The following is an 8,792-nucleotide window of genomic DNA, read 5'->3' as shown; positions in this document are numbered from 1 at the left end:
GCATCAGTTTGAGTAAGTCTTTCGAGATTTTTCTGAAATCCACTAAAACTTCTGATGAAAGTAGTTCATTGGTATATAAAGGTAAGGTATAGGATAATGTGTTTTGGATCTGGTGGAACTATACCAGGACACTGTGTCCCACTGTGAACCTGCTGCATAGCCCTGAGAACATATGAGTGTCCGAGGCCACTAGAATATACCAAAGACTCAGGATCTTGGAATTAGAAGGGACCAAATTGGCCACATAGTCCAAGCCCTATCTGAAAAAGAATCCTTTCTACAATATATTCAGTTGGTTGGTTATTCCTTGAAGACCTCCAGTGAGGGGTACCCAGTACTTCTAGAGTCTATTCTACTCCTACTCTTGGTTAATTCGGATTGTTAGGAAGTTTTTCTTTATATCAAGTTTGAATCTAACTACAGTCATTGCTCCTAGCTCTGCCTTTTGGAACCAAGAAATATAAATCTAGTCCCCTTTCCTTGTGATAACCTTTTAAATACTTGAACTGCAGCCAAGTGGAATAAGCAGAACAAAAAACAATACACACGGTGACTGCAACAATATAAATAAAAATGCAAAATAATAAAAATTGAATATTGTGAAATACAATGACCAACCTTGGCCCCAAAGAGGAAAAAAGAGAAAGAACATTGAATGTAACATCAAACTCTTTCAATGTGTGAGTTAGGATTGCTGAACTATTTTTCCCTCTGTTTTTTATTCTTTATTATAACAAATGGCTTTCCAGGAGGGGAAGAGTAAAAAATATTCTGGAAGGTATAGATGATGTAACAAAATACATAGCAATAATTTTTTTTAAAAAAAGAATATGAATTTAGCAGCCACATGAAGGATGGAGAGAGAAAAACTGAAAGTAGAAAGACAAGCTAAAGAAACTATTGTAATATACCAAGTGAGAGATAATAAAGACATTAGTTAACATAGTGAGTGAAGAGAAGGGGATGATGCAAAAGATTTTTTGGAAGTAAAATTAACAAAATTTGACAACTAATATGGGGATTGAGGAGAGGGAAGAGGGAAAGATGACTCCAAGGTTGTGAACCTGGGTAATTGGAAGGATGGTGGGCCTCACAGTAAAAATAGGAAAGTTTAAAGAAGGAATCAATTTGGAATAAAATAATGAATTATGTTTTGGTAGTGCCTGCTAGGCATCTAAGTGGTGATATCCAGTAGACAGCCTATACCAACGATGGTTAGTCCCTAACAATTATTTTTATGCTAATGATGGCAATAATGAGATTTATCTAACATTTTATTTTTCCCCAGTTACATGTAAAAACAGTTTTTAACATTGATTTTTAAAACTTTAAAAATTTTAAAAATTTTTTAAAACATTTTAAAACTTTGAGTTCCTCATTGTCTCCCTTCTGCCCTCCTCACCCTCCTGCATTGAGACGGCAAATATTTCAATATAGGTTATACGTATACAATCATGTAAAACATTTCTGTAACAGTCATGTTGTGAATGGGAACAGATTTAAAAAAAAAACTCAAGAAAAATAAAGTAGAAAAGGTGTGCTTCTATCTATATTCAAACACCATTAGTTTTTTCTCTGAGGATGAATAGCATTTTTCATCATAAGTCCTTCAGAGTTGTCTTGGATCCTTATATTGCTGAGAATAGCTGTCAGTCACAGCTGATCATCTCACAATATTTCTGTTACTTTGTACAGAGTACATTTTACTTTGCATCAGCTCATGTAAGTCTTTCCAAGTTTTTCTGAGACCATCCTGCTCATCATTTCTTATAGCACAATAATATTACATCATAATTCCATCACATACTACATTTGTTCAGCCATTCCTCAATTGATAGGCATCCCTTCAATTTCCAATTCTTTGCTACCAGGAAACACCAGCAGACAATTTTTAATATATACCTGAAACTCTGGGGAAGGCTGAATTTTTAGATTTATCAGTCATCTGTATAAATGAAACCCACAGAAATTGATGAGATCACCAAAGAATAACATAAATAGAGAGACCAGAGATCAAGGCAGAGCCTTTAAGGAAGGCAAAGACTCGATGGATGAGAGTAGAAGGAGGATACATCAAAAGAAGACTGAGAAGGAGTGGTCAAACAGGTGATGGGAGAACAAAGGAAACCAAGAGAGGAAAGAGGGAAATAGTTGGCAGTGACAAAAGCTGCAGAGAAACCAAAGATATTAAAGACTGAGAAACTGGATTTACTAAATAAGGAAATAGGGCCAAGATTAATGACTATTTTGGGAGACTGGCTATTCAGTGTCTCAACTGATACAATTGATCTTCCTAGTTCTGAAGCTCTGAACTACTAACATTGCACCCATGCACACATCTCAGACTGGCCACTGCAGTTTCCTGTACTGTAGTGTGAGCAGCAGAGTTAACTTAGACAAGTCCTGGCTGCAGGACACTTTCAATGTGAACCGAGACATGTTCTGTCTGTTCTTAGAAAGGTACGTTGTTTCCTTCTGTGATAGTACTAATGGTTACCAGTGTTATCCTGATGCAACCTTTTTCTTCTCTTCCTAGTCCAAGTCAACCCCTTCAATATGGAATAGCCCAAGGTCTCTCCTCCTTCACTCCTTGGACAAGAATTAGTTTTTCTTAAAAAGAGACAAAACTGTCCTCAAGACCTGAATGGCCCTAGCTTCTCTAACACAGCTTTATGGTTACCTAAAAGCAGAAAAGGGGCGACTAGGTGGCACCTCCTAAAAATTAGAGTTGTCCAAAAGTGTAATGGATAACCTTAAGAGGTGATGGGAGACCTTCCTTAGAGGGTTTTAATCAGAAGACTGGATGTCTTCTTGTCACGGATGGGACTCCTTTTGTGTATCATAGGTGCAGTAGATAGAGGGCCAGACCTGGAGTCAGGAAGACATCTTCATGAGTTCAAATCTGGCCTCAGGCACATACTAGCTATGTGATCCTGAGCAAATCACTTAACCCTGCTTGTCTCAATTTCCTCATCCATAAAAGGAAATGGAGAAGGGAATGTCAAATCACTCCAGTAGCTTTGCCAAGAAAACCCCAAATGAGGTCATAAAGAGTTGGACATGACTGAAATGACTGAGCAACAGCAAAGGCATAAAAAGTCCCAACCAAGGGCAATAAGGGCCCTTCTGATTTGGTCATTAGATCTTTCACCACCTCCTGCCCTGAGAGCTAGATGCATTTCCATTGGAAGACAAAGGAGAACCAGGAGAGTGTGTTTAGAGAAGCCACTATTGTTGCATGTGCTTACTGTGTTAAGGCAAAGTAAACCTCCTTATGTTAACTTTTCAATGGCTTGCAAAAACCTTGTTTCATCCCAGCAACAAACGTGAACTAAGAAAAGTATAGGCTGTTACAGCTACCCTTAAACCTCCCCAAAGGAAAATTGAGCCCTTTATATGAGACCTAATATGGTAAAGTAACTAAGTAAATAAATCTGAGACCAGAAATAATATACTACAACAAAATTCAAACAGTAGTTTGGTCCCAATAAGGATTTCGGAGTCATGTGGATTGAACTGGATTCTTCTGACCTGTAAACAAGAGCACTTTGTCAGAAGGGATGTTGACAGGGTCCTTACTTAGGAAGGATGAGATTCATTTCCTTCCCAGGAACAATCCATAAAGTGAAGGGGAACAGAGGTGTTTTAAACTGGGCATAGTCAGATACAAAGTAGAAGGAATTATGTTCATCTCTCAGTCCCCCTGGGAATGCCAGAAAGAGGAACAGCATGAAATAAGACCTGCCCATTTTTCTTCTCAAGTAGTCAGTAAGCCATGGTATTTCTCCCACAGAATCACAATATTTGGGAGTTGTAGGGGACCTCAGTGGCAATCAAGTCATTTGTTGTTGTGCTTTGGTTGAGTTCTTTCAGTCATGTCCAACTCTTCATGACCCTATTTGGGATTTTCTTGGCAAAGATAATGGAGTGGTTTATCATTACCTTCTCCAGCCCATTTTACAGATGTGGAAACTGAGGCAAACAAGGTAAAGTGACTTTCCAGGGCTACACAGCTAGTAAGTATCTGAGGCCAGATTTGAACTTATGAAGATAAGTCTTCTTGACTCCAGGCCTGGCACTCTATCCACTTTGTCTACAATACCCAAAAGGACTCTCATCCATGAAAAGTAGACATCCAGCCTTCTGATTAAAGCCCTCCAAGGAGGGTCTCCCATCACCTCTCAGGGATATCCATTATACTTTTGGACAGCTCTAATTGTTAGGAAGTTGCTTCTGACATCAAGCCTAATTATGTCCCTGCAACTTCTACCTGTTGCTCCTGGCTCCTTCCCTGGAGACAAATGCAACAAGTCAAATTTTTCTTTCTCCTGACACTCCTCCAAATATTGTGACTGGTATCATGTTACCACTCATCCCTACCCAGTTCCCCCTAAGTCTTCTCTTCTCCAGTCTAACCATCCCCAATTCCTTCAACTGATGTGGACTGAAGTCCCTTTATCAACCTGGTTATCCTCTGGGCACTCTCCAGTTTACCATTGTCTTAAAGCTGTGTCATGCAGAATTGAACACAATAACCCAGATGAGGTCTAGGGAGGACAAAGCCTGGGGCTATCAGCTTCTTATTCCTGTAAGCTATGCTTTTGCTAATGAGGCCCAAGATTGCATTAGCTTTTTTTGCCTGCCATATCAAACAGCTCACTCACAGAGACTTTGCAGTCCACCAAAACCCCCTGATCTTCTTTTCCACCAAATTGCTGTTTAACCACCTTCCTCATCTTGAACTTGTGAGCTTTTTTTACATTTACTCAAATGTAAGACCTTGCATTTATTCCTATTAAATTTCTTTCATCTTCTTAGAGTCTGTCTAATGCTCCAGCCTCCTAATATCTTTCCAGATGCTAACTCTCATCCAGTATGTTAGCAATTTTTCTCAGAATGTGTTATTTGTAAATTTGATGATCCAAGTCATTGATATGAATATTTATTTATTCAAATACATTTTTATCCAAATAAATATTTGGATATGAATGGTCCAAATCCCTGGGACATTCTACTAGAAACCTCCTGCCAAATTGAAACTGAATCATTGAAAACAACTCTTTTAGTCCAGACTTTCAAATAAGTTCTCAATACATCTAATTGTGATAATACTGAGTCCATATCTTTCCATCTTTTCTACAAGAATAGTATAAGAAAGTAGACTAAACATAGACACTCAGATGCTATGTTTACATGTCCATAGAAGGGAGGGGAGTTCATAATCATTTGACTGCTCTGACTGGTAGAATGGAAAGAACACTGGTCAAAAGGACAGAGAGTCAAAAAATGGGTATTCAAGTTCTAGCTTTGACACTTAGCTGTATGACCTTAGGCTAATTATTAGCTGAATCTCAGTATTCTCATCTGAAGAATGAACAGGTTGGATTAGATGAAATCTAAAGGCCTTTTCCAGCTCCAACTCTATGATCCTAGGATCTGTTAAATGAAGAGGCCAGACTCACTTGTTTCTGAGGTTTTTTCCATCTCTTGTCCATATGATTTGTAAAGTGGTAATACTCATGCTGCTTACTTTATAGGGTGGTAAGGAAAGTGCTGGAAGTCACAAACCTGTATAAATGTGAGCCATTATTACATAGTTTGGGAAAACACAGAAAGACCTTCTTAAGGGTTCCCTTTGATTTTTTAATAACACATTCAAATTTGAGGGTCTTATTTTCCCTTGTTGCTATAAAGAATTGTCTCTCTTAAGGAATTTTTCATATCCAGTCCCTAGAGAATCATCCTATTAGGAGCTATCTACACTTTGATTTCTTGAACAATTATTGCCCAAGCTAAGAAATAGCCTGCAGCATAGAAAACAAAATTAGGTCAAGCCTTGGCTTTGTACTGCATCAGAAGGGTGATATTTGATGTCTCTGATGGATAAACTAAAAAGACTATAAAGTAGTTTATGAGGTGACAGTCAAAAGATAGAGCATTCATCTTTCAAGATCAAAACATTTTTTCATACATCAGCCACACGTGGACACTTTCTGGGAGAACGCAGATAACAAAAAAGTAGGAGATAAAAAGTGATGAAGCCACATGAGTTGTGCCAAGTAAGTAGATCATTAGATAACAACCTTTGGTCCTTTCTAGGTGATGAAAATGGATGCCTAATGAAAGAAGGAGCAGACAGTACTTGGATTCCCTCCAGAACTTTCTTTAACTGTCACGTTTAGGCATCATCAGTTTTGTTACCCAGAATCTTGAAGGAAACAAATGTAATACATGGGTTCTATTTGGTAAGGTGTCTGTTTCTAGATTATAAATCTCTGTAATTGACAAAGATCTTTGGCTTTTAAATGAGACGTTGTGATCCCGAGTCTCAGAATGTGTTTTAGGCGTATTTCTTATCAGCTGATTTGCTCTTGGTCTTCTTGTCTCTAGAAATAATGGGCCCTTTCAGGGCCAGGATAGAATTACAATCAGTAAGGAGAGTCCTAAAGGGATATATATACAAATAAATATATACAAAGCAAACTTTTTAGTATAAATAGGAAATAATTAAGTGTTTCTGGTTAGTTGTGTCCAACTCTTCCTGACCTCATTTGGGGTTTTCTTGGCAGAGATACTGGAGCAGTTTGCCATTTCCTTCTCCAGCTCATTTTACAGATGAAGAAACTGAGGCAAGCAGGGTTAAGTGACTTGACCAGGGTCTAGCAGCTAGTAAATGCCTGAGGCCAGATTTGAACCCAGGAAGAGGAGTCTTCTTGATTCCAGGTAAGGTACTCTATCCACTACCCCATCTAGCTGACCTATAATTAACCAACTGAAAGCCCTAGAATTAATAGGGTTTGGGAAAGGCTACCTGTACTTACATAGGCTCCCCCTGCGGGATGCTGGAATGATTGAGGTAGTGGTAGTAGCCTCAGGTGTAATTGAGGAGTGCTGAATAAAAATTAGGGAGCAGTGGAAGCATAAGAAGAAAAGATAAAATTTTGAAAAACCATTTGTACATGTTTCATCTGTTATGTAACAGAGTAAAATGCAAGTGGTCAAGTCCACCAAGAGATCTTAACAAGCAAGTGTTGGGGCGGAGCCAAGATGGCGAAGTAGAAAGACACACATACACATAGCTCCGAACCCACAAACCACAGAACGGCAGAGGGGACTAACCCAGGGCGAATTCTGCACCCAGAGACCACGGAATATTGGAGCGAGGGAGATTTCTGTTCCGGAGAGACCTGCAAACCTCTCACGGGGGGTCCTTCGCGCCGTGGACTGGGCGCCAGGGCGCGTAGCAGACAGCAACCATACCACGGCAGTGACACCGTGAGAAAAAGATCTGAGAGGGCTACGGGACGGGATCTCCAGCGGCCACGCGGGTCCCCCCACCCACAGAGGGACCAGCAAACCTCTCGCAAAAGGTCCGTCGCGCTGCAGACGCGGTGCCTAGCCCGGACCTGCGGCGGCAGCGGCCACGGCTCCGAGAGGCACAGATCTGAAAGGGCTCCGGAGGCGGGATCTTCAGCGGCAGCACGGGCCCCCCCACCAACAGGTGACTGACGGGGGTAGGTGAGAGAGTCTCTTTGGCGGGTTGAGAGGGGAGTGAGGTGCCCCCAAGGCTCGGGCCCCCCCGGGAGGTGGGGGCTGAGAGGCGGCTGCGGACAGGGGCTCCCCAAGCGAGCAGGAGCCTGGATCCATTGTGGAAGGTCTGTGCATAAACCCCCTGAGGGAATTGAGCCAGAGAGGCGGCCCTGCCCCTGACCTCAGCACCTGAGCCTAATTTAACACTGAATAACAGCCCTGACCCCGCCAAAAATCCTAAGGCGGGAAGCAGCATTTGAATCTCAGTCCCCAAACGCTGGCTGGGAGGACCAGGAGGCGAGGTGGGTGTGAGGAGAACATTCAGAGGTCAGGCCACTGGTTGGAGAAAATGCCAAGAAAAGGGAAAAGAAATAAAACTATTGAAGGGTACTTTATCAGAGAAAAAACACTTCCTCCCTTCCTTTCTGATGGGGAGGAACAAGGCTTGCCATCAGGCAAAGACACAGAAATCGAGGACTCTGTGTCCCAGCCCACCCAATGGGCTCGGGCCATGGAAGAGCTCAAGAGGAATTTTGAAAATCAAGTTAGAGAGGTGGAGGAAAGACTGGGAAGGGAAATGAGAGGGATAAGGGAGAAGCATGAAAAACAGATCAGCTCCCTGCTAAAGGAGAACCAAAAAAATCTTGAAGAAATTGGCACCTTGAGAACTAGCCTAACTCAGCTTGCAAGGGAGGTGCAAGGGGCCAATGAGGAGAAGAATGCTTTCAAAAGCAGAATTAACCAAATGGAAAAGGAGATTCAAAAGCTCACTGAAGAAAATAGATCTTTCAAATCTGGAATGGTACAGATGGAAGCTTTGGACTTTTCGAGAAAGACAGATATCTCAGAACATACCGCGCAGATTCGAAAAATGGAAGATAATGTGAAATATCTTATTGGAAAAACAACTGACCTGGAAAATAGAATCAGGAGAGACAATGTAAAAATTCTGGGACTACCTGAAAACCATGATCAAAAGAAGAGCCTAGACATCATCTTCCATGAAATTATCAAGGAAAACTGCCCTGAGATTCTAGAACCAGAAGGCAAAATAAATATTCAAGGAATCCGCAGAACACCGCATGAAAGAGATCCAAAAAGAGAAACTCCTAGGAGCATTGTGGCCAAATTCCAGAATTCCCAGGTGAAAGAGAAAATATTGCAAGCAGCTAGAAAGAAACAATTCAAGTATTGTGGAAATACAATCAGGATAGTAAAAGACCTGGCACCTTCTACATTGAGGGATAGAAGGGAATGGAATA

The sequence above is a fragment of the Notamacropus eugenii genome, chromosome 2 (genome assembly GCF_028372415.1).
Source record: "Notamacropus eugenii isolate mMacEug1 chromosome 2, mMacEug1.pri_v2, whole genome shotgun sequence".
NCBI lineage: Eukaryota > Metazoa > Chordata > Mammalia > Diprotodontia > Macropodidae > Notamacropus > Notamacropus eugenii.
The sequence above is the reverse complement of the archived record's forward strand: the minus strand, read 5'-3'. Positions refer to the sequence as shown.